Source organism: Protopterus annectens, chromosome 11.part0, assembly GCF_019279795.1.
Source record: "Protopterus annectens isolate FY-2018-M chromosome 11.part0, PAN1.0, whole genome shotgun sequence".
In the NCBI taxonomy this organism is placed as follows: Eukaryota; Metazoa; Chordata; order Ceratodontiformes; family Protopteridae; genus Protopterus; species Protopterus annectens.
Genome location: NC_056745.1, coordinates 999,539,412 through 999,561,884, shown reverse-complemented (window position 1 = coordinate 999,561,884; position 22,473 = coordinate 999,539,412). Strand labels below are relative to the sequence as shown.

General features: G+C 40.1%; 1 long non-coding RNA gene across 2 annotated transcripts in view; it reads right to left on the bottom strand.

The window, feature by feature from the left end:
* LOC122815676 overlaps window positions 1–22,473 on the bottom strand; it is a 125,308-nt gene that overhangs the window by 8,760 nt on the left and 94,075 nt on the right. For both annotated transcript variants that reach the window (XR_006366983.1, XR_006366984.1), the window contains exon 4: window positions 3,825–3,977. This is a non-coding gene — a long non-coding RNA (uncharacterized LOC122815676). The remainder of the gene's footprint in view (window positions 1–3,824; window positions 3,978–22,473) is intronic.

The following is a 22,473-nucleotide window of genomic DNA, read 5'->3' as shown; positions in this document are numbered from 1 at the left end:
TTATACACAATTCTGCCAACTCCCCAAATGCTTTTCCCACCTGCTTTTCCGGTATACATGACACTTAATGTGGAATCCCACTTTGCCAAACAATCTTTCTAAATCCAAATTTAGGACTACATTGTAATCCCCACTCAATATCATCCTATCTCCCTTTCTACACAATTATGTCTTTGACATTATTGCTTTATTGCCATTTGAACTGTAATATGATGGCAGTATTACTTCCAACCATTCATAAATTCCACAATACATTGCCCACCCATTTAAAACCTTTTTTTAACTTTTTACATCCATTGCAGTCACTATCACTCCATAACCTTGGCACAATATATTCTTAGCCACCTTGCAAACATAGAATATCTGCCAGCTCCATCTCAATTCTTGCTAAAACTCTTTGTCTTTATTGGGCTGATCACCCATTCACCATTTCAAGTAGTAACCTGCTATTGTTCCTCTGGAGCTAGCCAAACTGGCCTTTGGGCATTAAGTGTCAGCATGTCAACAGTCCCTCCCCACACTTTTGACAGACCTAAGCTGATATAAACCATCAAAATATACATCAGTCTATAACATAACACACAGCCTTCCCATGCTTCATACCCCTTCTAAGTGACAAAAGTACTGTCTTACTTGCTTGATCTACTCTGCCTCCTTTTGTATTAGTAACATACCCTTAGCCTTGAATGGTCTCCCAAGTTCTTCCTTTTTTCTTTGCTGCACTGGCATATGCTTACATAATGCATCTAATCACCATACTTTGCCCTACATTCCCTAGTCTTTACAAAAAAAACTGAGCCCCATTAGTGGATAATTTCACCTATGTTACCATACCTGGTGAAACATACTGCGATTAAAACATATCTAAATTGCAGTAATTAAGAGCATGTTATATGATAAGTATACCAATAGTATGCAATAGTATATATTTTTTCCTTTCAGTTCTTACCATCCCATCTTTTTTAATTGATTTTGCTATAGATGGCCTAAAGTTTCATTCTAGATTTACCTTCCAATTGTCTGAGCTATTACAGTCATGGGAAGCTAACCTGTCCCACACAATGCTTATCATCTTTGTAAAACAGATTATTAAGCTTTTCAGTTATGTTCCTCGGTTCTTGTATAACCTGTCCTCACAAGCATAGTTCTTTACAGGTCACACTCCCTCGAATAACATATAGATATTTTCTTGCTTCGGCTGATCTGGAACTTCCCTTCCTTCTATTTAGTTATTCTAAAACTCCTTTAAACAAAACATACTCCTTCCCTCACTTTCCATTGTTTAACTTAAGTTTTAAATAGAGAAAAGGCAAAATAAAGACAAATGGCACTCAGTGTGCTCCTTCCTTACACAAAATAAGCATTTCTCATGTTTTATTCTCTTATTTACTCCATTCCTTTCCCCAATATCACTTCAGTGGTTCAAAAATCCATTCCAAACATCCTGCTGCCCAATTGTGATCCGTATGTGCTTTTTCAGTTTACTATTGCCAGCTCTTGATGTAATACCCTAAACTCAGACATCATCAGTTCTAATGTAATTATTACACCTTAATTTTTCACTGTCATACAGCCTTCTTTACTTATCAAACTGCACTCATGAATACCTGAGAGCTTATACCTTTCAAAAATGCGTTCCTTCCCTGCTTGCTACTCAAAGAGCTTCTTTTTTTTTCAACTCTTAGAAACACTGGGCCAGCACTCCCATCCTTTGCTGCTATTTTGTATTATTCCCATAATACTAGTATCACATTTGATTTATAGCAGTGGGATGGCAAATTACAGTTACAGCTTGTTTTTAGATTAATAGCATGGCCTGTATTACATTAACCTAAAAGTAACACTTAAGCAGTATTATCGGGCAGTAATGTTACAAAGCTCATTATACAGCAGTATCTTGTAACATAGCCATAATATGTTTCATTCTGAAATTTCATTTCTACTGTTCTGCAAATTATGTTACATTTCTTTGTGTATTATCTTCAGCCCCTGTAATTCAGGAAATACAAATATAGCACTTAATGTGGATCTTGAAATGAATGTTTTTTCATTGAGTATCTCTGCATAAAGTGATTTTAAAAACATATATAGCACTGACAGTGCAATGTGAAACAATACTATTAAGGAATCTTTGCAGGAACTATGTTTGTATTTTAATAATGCACATATATATGCAATGTGTAACAATACTATTATAGAATATTTCCAGGAACTAAGTTTTTATTTTAATAATGCATATAACCTATATAACATGTAGACCTGGATGTGAAATGTGTTACCTAACAAGCCAGTATCTGAGTTGTACAAAGGGATGAGGTAGCTTGCTGTTTCTGTGTTATTTTGTTGTAATTAAATAGCAAGCTACTTCATCTGCTTTGTCAAAAATCTATTTTAATAATTCATTATTTCCAAAAATATTCTTTACCATGATCAGAATCTCTAAAGCATAAGCCTAAAGTGAAAATGCCTAATGATGAGCATCAATATTTATTGTCTGAATCAATATTATTATAAACCAAGGAGTCAACAGTATTAACAAAATATGTTGGGGATAACAGTTAGCATTGTTTGACCCCCTGAAGTTTTTTTTTTTTTTTAAATGGGCATTTCTATGCACTTCATGCAAGCATTAACCTGAGGCCAGATTCCAAAAGACTTGTTATCAGTGTAAATAACTTACTCCATTGTAAGCCTGCATTATAGACAGGCCTTACACCAGAGTATCTTACTTTCACTGAGAGAAAGCCTTTTGGAATCAGACCCATAGTTCTCCTTCACTGATTATTTAAACTTGTAATACCTTGCCCAGGGATGCTATAGCACATCATAAGTAAATTAATATCTGCCTATGTAACATATTTAAAAGCTTTGCTGTATCAAGTTCGAGAAGTAATACTTCTTCTAAACTTTTTTCCTTGGGATGAAATGATAGCTCAAAATAACATAATGACCTTTATCATTATATTATAAGGTACAAACCCATGCTGCTAGACATGGAATTATTTTCATATTTATCACATTGTAATTTTATTTAACATTTGTTTACCAGGAAAGTCCAACTTGGAACAAGCCAATTTTCAGAGGAGGCCCAGGGAGAAACAATCCAGATGCATGTCTTTGTAATGTGGGAGGAGACCGGATCACCCAGAAGAAACCCACACAAATGTAGGGAGGACAATTAGACTCCACACAGAAGACACTTAGCCAAGAATTGAACCGGAGAACCTCTTGCTGTGTGGCAACAATGCTACCTCTACACCACTGCGCTGTCTGCAATTATTTTATCATTTGAATTTAATATGCGGAATGGTTTGCATTAATTTAAATAATTGCTTGTTTTCCTTTCCTTTAATAATGCACTTTGTGCTTGGATCATTATTACCAGAACTGCATTTCCCAGTGTCATTATATAATGAATTTTGTTACAGTTCTGGAAGCAAAAGATCTTTAAAGATCCAATAATCCTCCATAGACAAACCATCAGTTCCCAGACTTTATATTAAGAAAAATACTGTGTCCTTAAATTTCTTAACAGTGTAGTCAGACAGAGCAGTTTCTAAATCTATGTCAGGGGTTTCCTCTATCCAAGAGGTTATTCTCTTTTCTTTTTTCCCTGTTTATATATGTTGTAAAATACTCATTAACATATATTTCCAATTTTCACCAGCAGGTGCAATCTGAGCTACTTCATTTCCTTGATAACTTATATAAATCCTATCCTACTTTTGTCTTTATCTGTCTGCAATTGTAGTTATTTTTAACAAATTCATTCTCCTTTATCATTATCAGTTTGCATAATTTCTGCATGCAATATTATATATTACCTTAAGCAGAACAAAACATTTAATCTGATCTCCATCTTCATCTGTTCTTGACTCTTGGGTAGTCAGTTCTGATCCTCTGAACCAGTTTGGCCATTATAGAGCTTGTGCCAGCCAAAAATCTCTCGAGCTCAGCTCTACCCACAATGCTCCTCTCTGTATTACAAAAAAGAAAACCAAACAGGTAGAAAAACGCTCACTTTATTTAGTAACAAACAAAGCTTTCGGGAATGTCCCTTCTTCAGTGTTAATGTTAAATGAATTAAAACTTTATAATATAATGATTTTTCAATAGCCCACATGACACAGCCACCCGATGTATAAACAAACATTATTAAGAATGCAGGCACTTCTAAAAGGCATAGTACTTATAGAGCATAAAATAAAGAAGAATTTTTTTCTCAAAAAAAAAATAAAATTAGTCAACTAGCACATTTCCAATAAAATATACATAATTTAACTAAATAATAAATAAAAAAAATTAAAAAATATATTAGTAATAATTTTTATGCGTCATATGTATTAGCGCAAAGTGTCTACTAAAGAGTTTTATTTAATACACCATATGTTCCTAACTTTATAATATATGCATATACATACCTAATATGGACATAAATAATAAAACATCTAACTATCTGTATTGCTTCTGTCTAAAATCCAGCATTGGTTTAAGTGTTATTCTATTATTTAACCCTGGTGTTCTATCTGCTGCAAATCTTATTATCCACTTATATTCAGACATCTCTAACTTGAGAGAATAACACTTAAACAGGAATCCAAAGTGTCCCAGCTGTACATGAGGACAGTTCCCCTTACATAGTTTAATGCATATGGATCTCACCATCTCTTCCACATTGACTGTGTAGCTGGATAGTTGTGTATGATGTATTACATCTCACATGCCTATTTCATTGCAGTTTAAGGTTATCATACACAGCATGGAAACCACAGATAAAGCATACATTTCTTTATAGATAATAAGATAGCTGAACAAGGAGAAAATTACAGTCAGCTGCCTGCTGGGAGCCAGGATCCGCCACATAATGCATACTAAAATCACTCCACAACAAGTACAAATACGACTCTGTCATTGTCCATGATGGAGTAAATGACTTGAGACGTACCTCCCTGGACAACATGAAAACAGACATGGAAGAGCTCTAAGATCATGTGACCCAGGCAGGTATGACCCTAGCCCTGAGTAGCATCCTGCCTTCGCCCAGAATGATACCACAGTATAAGGACAAAATGACTGACTTCAACAATTGGCTAATCTTCTGGTGTCATTCAAAGGGGATCCAGTATTTGTCTGCCTGGGAAGACATGATCGACAAACCACGATGCTTTGCCAGAGATGGTCTGCACCTGTCACCCCTGGGATTCAGGTTACTGGCTAAAGCTCTTGCCACCACTATAGTGCCTTTTTTAGGCAGGGTTCAAAGGATAAAACCACCACCATAACAGATACAAGCATGCAAAATCTGAAGGTAATGCTACTCAATGCTAGAAGTCTAAACCTCAAAATGCACTCTCTTGAGGCACTCCTAAAAATGGAGAACATCAATATCTGTGCAGTGACTGAGACCTGGTTCAAGGCTCCAGAGAGCACACCTGCAATACCAGGCTACAATTCTTACCACACTTTTTGGCCACAAAACCAAGACCGAAACACTAAAGGTAGAGGAGTGTCCATATTCACCAAGGATATTCACACCTCCAGGCTAGTTGCCCAACACAATGCATCTGAAATTCTCCAGGTGCAACTAACACTAGGTAAGACTGCAATCCAAATTGTAGCTTGCTACAGATCCCCCACCATACCCCAAGATTCTCAATACACCTTCCTAAACATACTGGAAAATATTAAGATACAACCAAACACCCTAATACTGGGTGATTTCAACTACCCTGCCATTAATTGGGAAAACTACTCGGGTACCAACTCCTTTTCCCAAATGGTTCTTGGAATTCATAAATTCCAACCCCCTGGATCAACTAATCCATTGCCCCACCAGGGGCTCCAATATCCTAGACCTGGTCATTACCAACATGGGAGATAGATGCTCCACACCAGTGGTCACCCCCTCATTGGTCAGGTCTGACCATAAGCAAATCACCCTTGACATCCACATCTCACCCCCACCCCCCAGTAAGGAAACCTCCTTAAAAAACTTCTCCAAAGCCAACTTCATGCTACTGAAGTCAGAAGTGACAAACTTCACTACACCCACGCAGACGGGATCTGGAAGTTCGACTGCAGAGTCCTACACTAAGGCACTGTACAAGCACATCCACTTGTGCATGAATCATGCCATCCCAAATAGAACCAAGATGCTCTTCTCCAAAAAAAGGAAGCCAATGTGGTGGTCCCCTGCTATAAACAAACTATACAACAGAAGGGGAAACTGTTGCAGAAAAGAGGAAAATCCCAGGATGCAAAAAACGCCCTCACCAGCCTCAGTAAGAAGCTGAGATCCCTCATAAAATCCTCAAAAGCTAGCTACGAAAATAAAATTGTCAAAGATTCCAAGGACAACCACAAGGCATTCTATAGTTATGTCAGAAATCTAAATGGCAATGCTCAGATCTGTTCTGAGCTACAGCAGAATGGCATTAAATATACTGATCCCAAGGATATTGCCAATATCCTGGCAGATCGATTCAGTGCCAACTTTAGCCCCCTTTCTCCCCCTAAATGGCCCAGCTCAATAGCAAAGGTTTGCCAAATTCCAGTAATCATGGCCACACAGGTAGAAAACACACTGTCCAAAGCTAAGAATACAGCACCCTTGGGACCAGACGACATCCCGGGCAGTGTTCTACATGAACTACAAAAAGAACTGGCACCTCACCTAACTGTGTCATGTTTAATCATAGCCTCACCTCAGACTTTGTGCCCAGTGAGTGGTGCACAGCTACATTTATCCCACTCCACAAGGGATATCCACATGGGACTATCGTCCCATCAGTCTGATGAGCCGGATCTGCAAAGACATGGAACACATTATCATGGAACTTATAAACAAAGACATTGGCAACCTTCAAACACTAAACCCCACCCAGTTTGGTTTTGTAAAGGGCCAATCTTATCTCCTCATCCTGATTGACTTCTTCGAATCAGTATCCAGAGCCATGGAGCAGGGCAAGGCGGTCCACACAGCCTATCTGGACCTCGCCAAGGCATTTGACACCATCTCCCACTCTGGAATCATAAATAAACTTACTAAGCTGGCCATTAATCCCTATGTCACTCGATGGGTTGCCAACTGGCTTACTGACAGAACCCACACTGTAAAAGTAGCCGACTCAAAATCCAGCTCCAGAAAAGTGACAAATGGAGTACCTCAGGGTTCAGTCCTGGGACCGCTCTTTTTTGGCATTTACTTCTCTGAAGTACAGGCCAGTTCTAAGGGAATCTGGCTAACAAAGTTCGCAGGTGACTGCAAACTCAGAGCTATTACTAAATCCCCAAATGATGTGGATATTCTACAAAAGGGCCTTACAAAAACAGATGCTTGGTGTCAGAGCCATGGGCTCAAGCTCAATGCCAAGAAATGTATAGTTATCCCCTTTTGGAAAAACCATGTACCCATGAATTACCACATAAGTGGCAGTACGCTAAACACCGAAAGTGTGATAAGGGACTTAGGGACACAAGTGGACAGTGGTCTCACCTTCAATAACCACATCACCACAACAGTCAGAAAATCCTTCTATGTTGCACACCTCATCATTAAGGGCTTTTCATACAGAAGAAAGGAGGTCATTGTCCCACTGTACTCATCCCTCATTAGACCCATTATAGAGAACAACGCCCCATTTGGTATGTACCTCACAAGACATCTGCAACACTGGAAAGGCCACAGAAATACCTCACTAAAAGAATCACAAGCCTAAAGCAGATGCCCTATACTGACCATCTAAAAAAACTCCAACTATACTCTGTCACATATTGCCTGCTCAGAGGCAATCTCTGCTTAACATACAAGGCCATGTCAAACCCAGAGCTGCTGGACATACTACACTTAAAGAAATCCCAATCCCTCACAGCCACACACTCCAGGGATCTAAACCTGGTCATCACAATGAACAAAATATACTAAAGGGATAGGTTCCTGACCCAGAGACTCCCCATACTCTGGAATAGACTGCCCATACATGTCAAGCTGAGCGCCTCTTTGGTCCTCTTCATAAAGAACTTTGACGATTGGATGGGAGATAGGAAATTCACCCCAGGGATCACGTCAATTGTCCTGTTAGACAGGGGACCAGGGAAGTAATAGCCAGGGAATTGTTATGGCTAGGCTTGTATAGGCCCTAGGGCTGATAGCCTAGTACCAACCTATGAACCTATGAACTTAGTTTGTTTAACTTCTTGGTGTTTTCACAGGCACTGTGTTATCAGGATCCTCCATCATGGACGTAGGCCTGCCTGATGTCAGGGAATTGTCTGTCTCTGATAATAATGGCAGCCACATCCTATCATGGTAGTGTATCATGGTGTCAGCAGTATCTTCTCAGGGAGAGATCACCTGTCAAGTGGCACAGTCCCGTCTGGTTGTCACAAGCAAGTTACAGAATGAAGATGATAGGAGGGCATGATGTGCCAGTGGCTAATCACATTGCAGGTGTCACCCACATCTCCAAGTAAGTGTATCCATGGCCACAAACCAGCATTTGTTCAGGGCTATAATATAAGGAAAGACACCGATGTGAGCATTGCTTTGCTGGTAGTAGTAATAGTATGTAGTCTGTGTGATGATGTTGGGCAATGCATTGGCCAGATGTGCAAAATAATGGGCATGTGGCATAGGCATTTTGCACACACATGTGATCCTGCACAGACACACATCATAGCTGATGCACTTTCCATGGGCAGTCCACCTTTGCATCTGGTGGAGGAGTAAGGAGAAGGACATTGTCTTGAACCTGTAGCACCACTACATTGGAGACACTACCCCCACCCTTGCCAACCTAATGAGCTCCTCCCCAGTTTTCAGCCCATGCCACAAACACACACACACACACACATGCACACACATACACACTTGCACACTTACAGCGAGAATTCTTACCTCCACCCACACACACACACATACATCGACCATTGTTGACATTTCTTGTCAATATGGCCCTACCCACTTGTGTATATGATTACAACTGTGCCCTGAACTCAGTACTCTGCTGCTTTGGTAACTTGTGTCTAATATACAATGTTGATAATCTATGCATGATTTATCACAATCAATTTTTATTTTGTATGTACTGCTTTATATTGGCCCATTTTTTAAAAACACACACAGCTTCTTAGCCAGTGCCACAATATACTGCACCCACCTCCATCTTGCATAGTCTTCTGCTGCAGCCAGCTCACCCACAGGCTTATCATCAGGAATCCCCTTCAGTGATGAACTTGGTAAATCTTCCTTCTGAATGGCTCTGCCCTGCTTTAAGTTTTTGTGTGTTAGGATGTTGTGCAAGCATGCAGTGACTGCAAAGATTGCATTACATTTTAGTGTCACATTGCAGTGCATTACGAGATAACATGCAGACAATGTAAGCAGTGCTTAATTAGGCCAAGCACATATTCAACAATGACCTGTGTCTGTAACATTGCAGTATTATAGCCATATTCTACCATGGTCTAAAAGTTACTAATTGGTATCTTTAGCTATGGTTTCAAGGTATATCTAGCAATTCTGTCACTACTTTTTCCTACAATTTATTAAATGGAACTTTCACAGTAATGCACTAAAGCAAGTAATGCTTTTTAATGTCTGTGTGTGACATTTGTAGCATTCTTTAAGAGATTTTCCCCTAAGGAACAAGATAATCTTTTTAGCAGAATTACATTACACGTTCAAATCAGGTTGGAAATCAACCTACAGTAGAAATGACTTAGCCTTTATTTTGGCTTATAAAATCTAGTATAAAATATCAAATTGAATGAATGTCACTTATGTAATGATTAATGTATCCTGAATAGTTTGCCATTTACACTTTTCTAGTAACACTTATGGTTCCAGAAACATTAATATTTTTTGAACTGTAAGGTAATAATTTTGTAAAGGCTCAATCAAACCCCACTGGGTGTTAAAATTAGACACTCAAAATAGCTCTACTGAAAGGAATGAGTTAAATAAAACAGTATGTCTTAGTATACCAAATATACAATAGCTAGTTAAAATAATCTAGTTCCTCTTAGTATAAATAATATAGCAGAGAATGCAAATAAAACTGCCCTATTAGGCACCCAAAACTTCACCAAAGTGTATTTGGAATGATGATCATTTGTGGTGGTGCTCTCCAGTATGATCCAGGAAACATACTCTAGTAAAAGAGTACTGAGGGCAGTGTGCAGCTAGCAGCATATGCATAGGTGGGGAGTGCAACAGTCACAGGTGTCAACAATGGACATTAGGAGGGGAGATAATGATGTAGATGAATGTGTGCGTGTCATGGCTTGCTGAGTTCAGTGATCCAGGATGACTGGTCAGGGTGAGTGTGGTGTCTCTGCTGTGGTGTTCCCTGACACAGGTGGTTGGTGGTGATGGGTGTATGGGTGTGAGGTTGAACACAGGTCCTGCAGAAGATGGCACTCTGAGCATTAATCTCTGATACTGAACCATAATACACTTTATAAGTACCTGCTTCAGCAGTGCATGTCCCTGTCCATGGTGGAACCCTGTTGGATGAACATCAGTGGCAGTGTATTATAATCCACTATGGCCACACAAGATGGATTGTACTGTTATTGTGAAGAGCATATATTTTGGATGGGTTTTGCATGTGTACCTCATCCAAATCTCCATCTGTTGTGTCACAGAGTATCCTCAACAGCGGAAGTTTTTGCAGAGAAGGTGGCACTATGGGACCTGGAATGTCACCTGAAAATGCCCATCAGAAGTGGTAGAGGATTTGCCATAAGAAAGGCAATGTCTATGGTATGTGGTTATACATGGATACTTTGAAGATATTGATTTCACAATGTTCATTTCAAAAATGGTGCATAAATGGGTAAAGCACTGTCTGATGTCAACGTGCAGATTATTTACCATGCCCATTAGCTCTACAGTGGCTGTGGTGGCATCAGCCTGCACTTGTTATGATGACAATGCACATTCACTCTGTAGGGGTCATGGAGACACTCAACTCATTTGTGGGTTGGGAATCAATGTATAAGTAGCCAGCAGTAAGATAGCCTCCAACTACCAGATAATGTCTGGGCCACTGGGAAGAAGCTGCATCATGCTCTGCTCTGTCATCCTATTCTGGTCCTACTTTGATATTCTGTGACTGGAGGGGGATGAGTTACACAGGCACTGGAACAGTGTCTGAGAAAAGGGCAGTGATATGCCCACCACATTTTATGCCTGACAAAGCCACCATGACCAGAGACTGCACCAGGTTGTAGCAGCCTTCACAATCAGGCTGAAATATTTCCCTGAATTCAGGCATGCAAATGGCCATGCTGAAGACTCTGACACAGAATAACCTGTGCAAATAGACAAATACACTCAAGCATACAAATGCTATCTCAACACTTACCCAGTGAACATATTGCTAAACAGATTGGCATGCAAAACATATAGACCACATACCTTGAGCAGATTCATGTAGCTGAAGTCCCAATATGCTTAATGTGCTTCAAGAACAAAATGACCTTGCTTAGTACTGGTATTGTTCTAACTCCATTTAGGGCATCACTTACTGACATCCATAGGTGGTCAGTAAAGCTTTGCACTAGTGTCAAGTCCTCAACCACCTATGATAGATCTGTCATGTCCCCTGGCAGAAATGTCAGGAACTTCTCCATGTTGGTTAGTGATTACACCATCAGCAGACCTCAAGCATTGTCCCATAACTCCTCTACATGCTAATTTGTTGTGGGTATGATAAATCATTTTCGTGACCCTATGCTGTACTTCATTGTGTATGGTTATGACTACTAACAGCAGTGAACTGTGCATCTGTATCATACTGACATGCTGCAGGAAGGCCTGGTCACTCTTATCTGCAAACATTATCAGCTGACCATATTCCCATAGCACTTTCTCCATCTTTTTCTCAGTACCTCTGAAGCATCTTGTTCTAAAAATGTTTGGATATATGTATGTGTGTGTGTGTGTGTGTGTATATATATATATATATATATATATATATATATATATATATATATATATATATATATAAATTTAGCTTTTGACCTGTTATACTGTCACATACACATCATAGTACCCCACTACAATGTCCGCATTTACCATGGACTGTATTACATCTGATCAGTAGAGAGGCACATGTTACCTGTAAAGGTGCCTACCATGTTGAGACAGCAAAGTAGCCAATCAGAGAGACATCTGTGATGCACACAAAAGACATAATGTACCTGTGAAACAAGCCCTTGCAAACAGATATGATATCTGTGGCAAAAAAGTTTTGTGTGCAATAGGCCAACAACATCACACTTCCACCACAAATATGGACTGCTAAAGCTGTGTTCTCTTTCACTCTATTTGTCTGCCTATTTTTGCACTGCTGCATGCCTTACTGATGTACCTATGGCATTTTAATATCATCCAGCCAGTCAATGATACATAATGTCAATGACAATAATGACAATACATGTACACAAGAAGCATGACCATGATCCACTGATGCTAGATCCCTGGCTAAAACACACCCCTATGATGGCACCCATGTTGAGTGGTACACATATGTGTCAGTCTGATCTCATGCAGAAAAAACATGTTACAATGTATTTCACTGCAGTCTATATAAGCACCATAGGGTGTGTTAAACCCTCACCCCTGCTGTAGCAAAAGTAAACCACATAAACACATTTTGAAAATGATACCCCTGTCCACCCCCACACCAGCAAACAACACCAGAGAAGCACACTTGGGGATGACATTACCCCTTTCCACAATGCCCAAAATAGGTGAGCTTTGGTAGAAGTAAATTATCCCTACTCACAAACAAGTACACACTGAACAAAATGCATTTTGAAATGCATGAGATTCCGGTAATATAACCTGGAGACACAACTGAAAAAAGCACTTTCCTTCCCTTCTCTCATGGCAATCACAACCTGTTTACATAGCCATTCTATAGACAGCACCCAGCAAATAAGAGGTAGACACTGAATGTCATATTCAGAACTGTAGTCTCCTCTCCTTCCCTCCCCCAACTCCACATGACACATAAAAGGTTTGGCAATTGATTACACCTATGCAATGCATAGGACAACAAGGGATAGTCAACAATGTGACCCACCAGTCACCAGCCTACTCACAAGGCCTATGTGCTCTACCTCCTGCAAACCTACCTTTTGGTATGACAAATACAGCAGAGAGGCAATATACATCACAGCATATTAATAATCCCTCCTGCGAGCATCTCTCATGGACAGGAATCAATCAGTTGTTCTCAGGTGACCCCCTTCCAAATCATTTTTATCCCTGAAAGCAATAGTAAAACTGCAGATGATGACTCAAACCATTTTCTCCATATTTGAAAGCAGTATCCCCTGTATATTTACTTAAGGTGTATTTATTTTGGAAGCCCAGTAGGAACTGCTGTCACTTCACTCTTTTTGAAAAAAACTGAAGCAAATTTCATAGCATGATGAGTACTGCAATGGCTGAAGTGTTATTTGGCATGCAGTTTCAAGTCTAATAACACAGTAATTATGTTAATGATTCTTGTTTTCACACTACATAACTGCTAATGGCTGCACTCTGATACACATCTTTCCTTGTGTACTAACAGGAGTTGCTGCAAAGTACATTGGACATGTGTGTGTATATTTGAGTCACTGACCCCTTTGGGCACATGCATATATTTGACATTTTTATAAAGGCATTTAGGAATGCAAAATGTGGGTAGTCTGGGATACAAACTTTTATATACACATGATTTTCATATCCAAATATCATCCTGGCACATTGTGAATGTATGAGTCACTTTATGGTGACATTACACAGTGTCTCAAAGCCCCAGTTCACATTGTTGCACATCACATGCTGGATGCCACATGCATCAATGGAAATAAACTGCCATATCTGATCTGTGAAGTGGTCACGTTACTGAAGGCACTGAAACTGGCAGTGATTTCCAGGTGGAGCCATAAAGAATCAGGATATTTATGTGCATAATACACTGCATCCACTGGCAGTACTTGCCTGGGATCTCTAATGATGGTCTTGAATATAAGTGCATGTTTGGCATGCCTTGCCAGGATGGGTACTGCTGCAACTGGTATCACATGCTCTGCTGAGAAGTGTAAACACTATTGTACTGAGCTCAGTAGGCAGTACCTCAAATATTTGTGCCAAATGGAAGAAGACATCAGACAAAGTGCTACTGAGTTCTACTGTAATTATAGGTTTATAGGTTCATAGGTTGGTACTAGGCTATCGGTCTTAGGGCCTATACAAGATTAGCCATAACAATTCCTTGGCTATTTCTTCCCACACTATTCACTTCCCTGGACCCTTGTCTAGCAGGGCGACTGACGTGATCCCCAGGGTGAGTTTCCTTTCTCCCATCCAATTGTCAAGGTTCCTTTTGAAGAGGGCCAAAGAGGCGCTCTGCTTGACATGTATGGGCAGTCTATTCCAGAGTCTGGGGAGTCTCTGGGTCAGAAAACTATCACTCCAGCATGTTGTGTTTATTGTGATGACTAGGTTTAGATCCCTGAAGCATGTGGCTATGAGACATTTGGATTTCTTTAAGTATAGCATGTCCAACAGCTCAGGGTTTGACATGGCCTAGTATGTTAAGCAGAGATCACCACTGAGTAGACGATATGCAACAGAGTATAGCTAGAGTTTTTTAAGGTGGTCAGCATAGGTCATCTGCTTTAGGCCTGTGATTCTTTTAGTGAGGTATTTCTGCAGCCTTTCCAGTTGTTGCAGAAATCTTAAGAGGTACATACCAAATGGGGCATTGTATTCTATAATGAGTCTAATGAGGGATGAGTACAGTGGGACAATGACCTCCTTTTTTCTGGATGAAAAGCCCTTAGTGATGAGGTGTGCCACATAGAAGGATTTCCTGATTGTTGCGGTGATGCGGTAATCGAAGGTAAGACCACTTTCCATCAGTGTCCCCAAGTCTCTTATCACACTTTCGGTGTTTAGTGTCCTGCCACCTATGTGGTAATTCATGGGTACATGTTTTTTTCCCAAAGGGGATAACTATATATTTCTTGACATTCAGCTTGAACCCATGGCTCTGGCACCAAGCATCTGTTTCTGTAAGGCCCTTTGTAGAGTATCCACATAATTTGGAGATTCAATAATGGCTCCCAGTTTGCAGTCATCTGCAAACTTTGTTAGCCAGAGTCCCTTAGTGTTGGCCTGTACTTCAGAAAAGTAGATGCCAAACAAGAGAGGTTACAGAAGTAAACCCTGAGGTACTCCACTTGTCACTTGTCTGGAGCTGGATTTGGAGTCAGCTACTTTTATAGTGTGGGTTCTGTCAGTAGGCCATTTGGCAACCTATCGAGTGATGTAGGGATTAATGCCCAGCTTAGTAAGTCTATCTATGATTTCAGAGTGGGGGATGGTGTCAAAGGCATTGGTGAGGTTCAGATAGGCTGAATGGACTGTGTTACCCTCGTCTAGGGCTCTGGAGACTGATTTGAAGAAGTCAATCAGGTTCAGGAGAGAAGATCAGCCCTTCATGAACCCAAACTGGGTGGGGTCCAGTGTTTGAAGGTTGCCAATGTCTTTGTTTATAACTTCCATGATAATACGTTCCATGGCCTTGCAGATCAGGCTCGCCAGACTGATGGGGTGGTAGTTCCTGGGATCCAAGGTGGATCCTCTCTTGTGGAGTGGGATAACTGTAACTGTGCACCACTCAGTGGGAATGAAACCTGAGGTGAGGCTATGATTAAACATTACACTTAGGTGAGGTATCAGTTCATTTTGTAGTTCATGTAATACACAGCCCGGGATATCATCTGATCCCATGGATGCTGTACTCTTAGCTTTGGAGAGTGCATTTTTTACCTGTGTGGCTGTTATTACCGGAATTTGGCAATCTTCTGGTATTGAGATGGGCCATTTAGGGGGTGGGAGGGGGTGAAGTTGGCACTGAACTGATCTGCCAGGATACTGGCATTATACTCGGGATCAGTATATTTAATGTATTTTCTGTTGTAGCTCAGAGCAGATTTGAGCATTCCCATTAAGATTATTGACATAGTTATAGAATGCCTTGTGGTTGTCTTTGGAATCTTTGGCAATTTTATTTTCATAACTAGCTTTGGAGGATTTTGTGAGGGATCTCAGCTTCTTACTGAGGGTGGTAAGGGAGTTTTTTGCATCCTGGGAGTTTCCTCTTTTTTGCAACAGTTTCTTCCTTTTGTTCTAAAGTTTGTTTATGGCAGGGGACCACCAGATTGGCTTCCTTTTTTTGGAGGAGAGCATCTTGGTTCTATTTGGGATGGCACAATTCATGCATGAGTGGATGTGCTCGTACTGTGCCTTAGTGTAGGATTCAGCAGTCATACTTTCAGTTCCTGTCTGCATGGGTGTCATGAAGTTTGTCACTTCTGACTTGAGTAGCATGAAGTTGGCTTTGGAGAAGTTTTTTATGGAGGTTTCCTTACTGGGGGGGTGGGGGTGGGATGTGAATGTTAAGGGTGATTAGCTTATGGTCAGACCTGACCAATGAGGGGAGTGACCATAGGTGTGGAGCAGCGATTTCCCATGTTGGTAATGACCAGGTCTAGGATATTGGAGCCCCTGGTGGGACTATGGATTAGTTGATCCAGGGCGTTGGAATTTATGAATTCCAAGAACCATTGGGCAAAGGTGTTGGTACACGAGTAGTTTTATCAGTTTATGGCAGGGTAGTTGAAATCACCCAGTATTAGGGTGTTTGGTTGTATCGTAATATTTTCCAGTATGTTTAGAAAGGTGTAGTGAGAATCGTGGAGCATGGTGGGGGATCTGTAGCAAGCTACAATTTGGATTGCAGTCTTACCTAGTGTTAGTTGCACCTGGAGAATTTCAGACGCATTGTGTTGGGCAACTAGCCTGGTGGTGTGAATATCCTTGGTGAATATGGACACTCCTCCACCTTTAGTGTTTTGGTCCTGGTTTGGTGGCTGTAAAGTGTGGTAAGAGTTGTAGCCTGGTATTGCAAGTCATATGTATGAGGAGTAGAGAAAAAGTGTTTTGGTACCATTTTTTAAGAATAAGGGTGATGTGCAGAGTTGTAGTAACTACATAGGGATAAAACTGATCAGTCACAGCATGAAATTATGGGAAAGAGTAGTGGAAGCTAGGTTAAGAAGGAAGGTGATGAGGTTTCATGCCAGGTAAGAGCATTCCAGATGTGATGTTTGCTCTGAAAGTGTTGATGGAGAAGTACAGAGAAGGTCAGAAGGAGTTGCATTGTATCTTTTTGGACATAGAGAAAGCATATGACAGGGTGCCTAGAGAGGAGTTGTTGTATTGTTTGAGGAAGTCAGGAGTGGCAGAGAAGTATGTAAGAGTGGTACAGGATATGTACAAGGGTAGTGTGACAGCGGTGAGATCTGCTGTGGGAGTGACAAATGCGTTTAAGTTGAAGGTGGGATTACATCAATGATTAGCTCTGAGCCCTTTCTTATTTGCACTGGTGATGGACAGGTTGACAGATGAGATCAGACAGGAGTCCCTGTGGACTATGATGTTTGCAGATGACATTGTGATATGTAGTGAGAGTAGGGAACAGGTTGAGGAGACCCTGGAGAAGTGGAGATATGCTCTAGAGAGGAGAGGAGAGGAATGAAGGTCAGCCAGACTAAGATGGAATATGTGTGTATGAATGAAAGGGAGGATAGAGGAATGGTGAGGATGCAGGGAGTAGTGTTGGGGAAGGTGGATGAGTTTAAATACTTGGGATTAACAGTTCAGAGTAATGGCGAGTGTGGAAGAGAGGTGAAGAAGAGAGTACAGGCAGGGTGGAGTGGGTGGAGAAGAGTGTCAGGAGTGATTTGTGACAGACAAGTACCAGTAAGAGTGAAAGGGAAGGTCTACAAAAGGGTAGTGAGACCAGCTATGTTATATGGGTTGGAGACAGTGGCACTGACAAAAAAGCAGGAGTCAGAGCTGGATGTGGCAGAGTTAAAGATGTTAAGATTTGCACTTGGTGTGATGAGGGCAGAGAGGATTAGGAATAAGTATATTAGGGGGTCAGCCCAGGTTGAACAGTTTGGAGACAAAGCCAGAGAGGCGAGATTGCATTGCTTTGGACATGTTCTGAGGAGGAATGCTGGGTATATTGGGAAAAGGATGCTAAGGATGAAGCTGCCAGGTAACAGGAAAAGAGGAAGGCCTAAGATAAGTTTTATGGATGTGGTGAGAGAGGACATGCAGGTGGTTGGTGTGACAGAGCAAGATGCAGAGGACATGAAGAAATGGAAACTGATGATCCGCTGTGGTCATCCCTAACTGGGAAAAGCCAAAAGAAGAAGAAGAAGAAGAAGAAGAAGAAGAAGTGTAATATGATGCATGACAACTAAGGCAGTTGCAGGGCATAGGCTTCTTGTAAATTTTCATTTTCATTACTGAATTTCGTCATCTGAGCAGGTTGAGGAGAATCAGCTCCTTATTGTAGTTCATACAGTACATACCCTTTAGACAAAGAGGTAAGTGCATCTAAAGTAGTATAGCTCCACATAGATGTCATAGTATGTTGTGCTAACTACTGCACACAGCTCTGGACACACATGCACTGTCTATACAAGTGAAGGCAATGACCTATCCACCTGACCAGGGACTAGTGACCACACTCTCAAAGTATAGATGTTACGCATGCCATGGCTTGACCTTACAGCATGCCAGTTGCAAAGCCCTACCAAAAGCTTGTGGAACTGGTATCCCACCATGCTGTGTGCAATGCCACAACTGTGCCAGTCCATCACAGAGCAGCAACTATATTTGCCCGCAGTTTACGTGCACTGTCCCAAACAAGGCCATTGGTGGTGCACTTATACATGGCATAATGGCAGTGTGCTACTTTTATGACTACTCTATCTTGTACTAGTTGTTGTCATATATTTGCATTATCCACCACATATTGACAGCAGGTCATGTTTAGGCCAATGGACTGACTGGAACCATATCTTGTCCTTTTTCTCTTAACACCAACATTACAGGTTGTCTCTACACACCTTGCATGGCACCTTCTATTCCCTAGCATGCCAATGGCATGGGGGTCCTACATACTCACAGGGCCATGTTCTTTAAGCCACTTTGAATCTATTTCCTGGAACTGCACCTTATCTGTAGTGTATTTGGTCAGCCATATTCTCCATATTATCGCTGCATATGCCTTTCCCTTTCTTGTTATCATTCCTTTATATTTGTATGTTTCTTTTTTACCTCTCCCCATTTATGTTGCCATTTTATGCATTGTCATTAAAAGATTTTTCTGTGGTGCAGCACTGGTTAAGACATCAGTGACTTTTTTTTTCTATAGCTTGGTCTGAATATGCCTCCAGAACAAGCTCTCTGCAGGATAAAATAGGTTATCCAGCAGGGATGGATGACCTGGAAAGGTCAATACTGTCCTCCATTGGTGTCATGAGGAGGGTATTGTAAGCTCCTCTGGGAAACCTCTGGCAGGTCTCACTATGCTACTCTGCTGGAGTTGGAGGAGGTGACGATGTTGCTGGTGGTGGAAAGACAACTTGACTCCCACATAACTACCTGGAGAATATCCTTTTGTAACTAACAGACATTCACTACTACCTCACCTTGCCTAGGTTGCTGATAGAAGCAGGGCCTAACAGAATGAACAGCTTCAGAAATGGACTGACCTCTGGCTGGGCAATGCTTTGGGCAACCAGAAAGGGAGCTGTCAAACCAACCCATCTACCAGAATGGTATCCCCCCTTACATGAGTTTCACTTTCCTTCCCAGTTTGTAGTCAAATTCTCCCCATCTCCAAATATCCTTCTTCTGCTTGAACATGCCTGTCCATTGTGTCCCTCCTTTTATGTCAGCAGCTCCCATGATGGTCTTTGTCTGTATTGTGTATTTTGGTTACTTCCACTAACATTTCTATACTTCTCGTGCCTTTCTTCCTTCACTACTTCCTTCTTTCCTTATTTCCTTCTTTCCTTCCCTCAATTCTAAAAAAAAAACACGTACCCACCCCCAAAAAAGCTTTCTTCCCAAAACCCATGCCAGTTTTCCCACCCCTGTTTTTTTTTCTGTAGCTTTCTCTGCTTACTCTTCCCTTTTATGTCTGCCCTATACACCCGTTTCCTCCCTATTTATCTTAATGAAATTGGAAGTGACTTTGCTATGTATAGTGTCCCAAAGTTCAGACTGTGAATGTACACAGACACAAGCAAACTACATGCACATTACTGGATTTGATGTGTTGCATGACCATCATTATGATATGCTGCTTTATTCTTGGTCAGTGCCATTATCGGTAGTGGATTCTTTAATTAGTAAATCCTTGTCATATAAATCACCTCCTCTTACATTGTTAATTAGCTTTGAATCACATTGCGCAACTTCACATGTGGAAGTAATAGTGGCATACCAGTGTAAGCAGTAGTTCTGAATCCCAGAGATTTGCTTCTTTTATTTTAGATATTCCTTCAATCATTTATACTCCCAAAGCTTCTACATACTAGATTAAACTCAGGATATATATTATTATAATGCCCACAGCCACACCTCATACACTACTTTACAAAAAATACATTATTTTTCACTGCATTTTTACTTGCTTTAATTGTATCTGTTTTGCAGGCACTTCTACACTTTCTAAATTTTTGTATGTTCTGTTAGATGCAAAAAGGTCATTTCAGTTGCTCTTTATGTATCAGCTACATTAACGTTAAATATGAGTATCTCAAAAATCAGTCCTTTGTCAGAAAATGTCTGACACCACCATGAGTCTGTCTTCTAGTAATGAATCATGTAACTCAACAAATTAAAATTGTGTGACTCAGATCTTTAAGTCTAATGTTAAAAAAAAAAAAAAAAACATCAATATGCATACAAGGACCTTGTGTACTCAACAGGAACAAATGATTATATGTCAGGCTTTTCCTTGGTTTGCACTGAAAATTTGGGCTAATCACAACAATCCTCTCTCTGCCTGTCTAACTCAGATGCTCTATTCACATTTAATACTGCTTACCTAGTAGTATGTATGTATATATATATATATATATATATATATATATATATATATATATATATATATATATATATATATAGGGTCTATATTACGTGATCGAATGATTAGGTGATCGAACACCTAAACATCGACCACGTAATATCAAACTGCAAAATAGCGAATGCAGCTGGGAAACGTTACCATCGGACACAAAAAAAAATTAACTTTATAGCAAAAATAAGTGGGGTCTTTGCCCACACACCCCCCTGACATGGGGGCTGTGCTTCCCACACTCCCCCTAACTAAATATACCAACTCCGAGATCACTCCACATTGGAGAAAACAGCAAAATCCAGCCAACGGCCAAGGGAAATCTTTCCCTGCATTAAGTTGGCTGTTCACTGTTTTTCTACTTTTGATATTACGTGGTCGATGTTTAGTTGTTCGATCACCTAATCATTTGATCACATAATATAGACCCTATGTATATATATATATATATATATATATATATATATATATATATATATATACCTAGTAATATAGACCCTATATATATATATATATATCTATATATATATATATATATATATATATATATATATATATATATATATATATATATACCTAGTAATATGCAGCAAAGTAGCACATTGTACCTTTTCATGCTTCTCTCACATCTTGCGTATAGTTTGGGATAATTTAAATTTCTGGATACAAAGTTACATTTTCATTAAAATATTATACATTTCTTGGTTTCTTTTAAGGTACTTCTTATACAACAGATGAATGACAAGGACTACTCATTTGTGGTTGGCCTTCAGTGGAGCTCGTCCCTGCTGCACATTCTTCTTTGCTCATCATCAATCTCCAAGTCTCCCATTTGCCTTAATTCATGCTCTTAATCAGCACTTAATCATCAGATAAACTCCATGATTCTGTGATTTCTATCTTTGCTGGATATCAATCCTGCTACTACTTCATAGAAAGGTTCCTTGCCTCTCATTTTCTGGTACCAATCAACAATCTCGTTAACAGTTTAATTGGCCATATACATTGACCCTTCAGTCAAGTTATTTCCCCATATGTACAATGATTTAGAAACTTTAATTGCCCATCATTGTTTTATTTATGCATGTATTTATTTATTTACTTACTTACTTAATACATATGAGTCAATCAAACACAAAAAAAGGATGAATTTCCTGTTTCCCATCCAGTTGTTCAAGTTACACTTGAATTTGGGTTAGGGATTTATTTTTGAACATCAGGCAATGCCAATGTGCTCTCCTCTGTACATATAATAACAATGGCTGCAGGGCAGGACAGGTGGGCTCCATTTACCAGCACTGCTCACAGCTCCTGTAAATAATGTCGTGAAATAGTGACTTAAGCAGTGAAGTGTAGTTATCATCTCTATTAGTGGCTACCCGAAGTGCTTGACTTCTTTGTCTGTTTCACATCTTAGATAAGGCAATTCCTATTATTGTCTCACAAAAACATTTCTTTC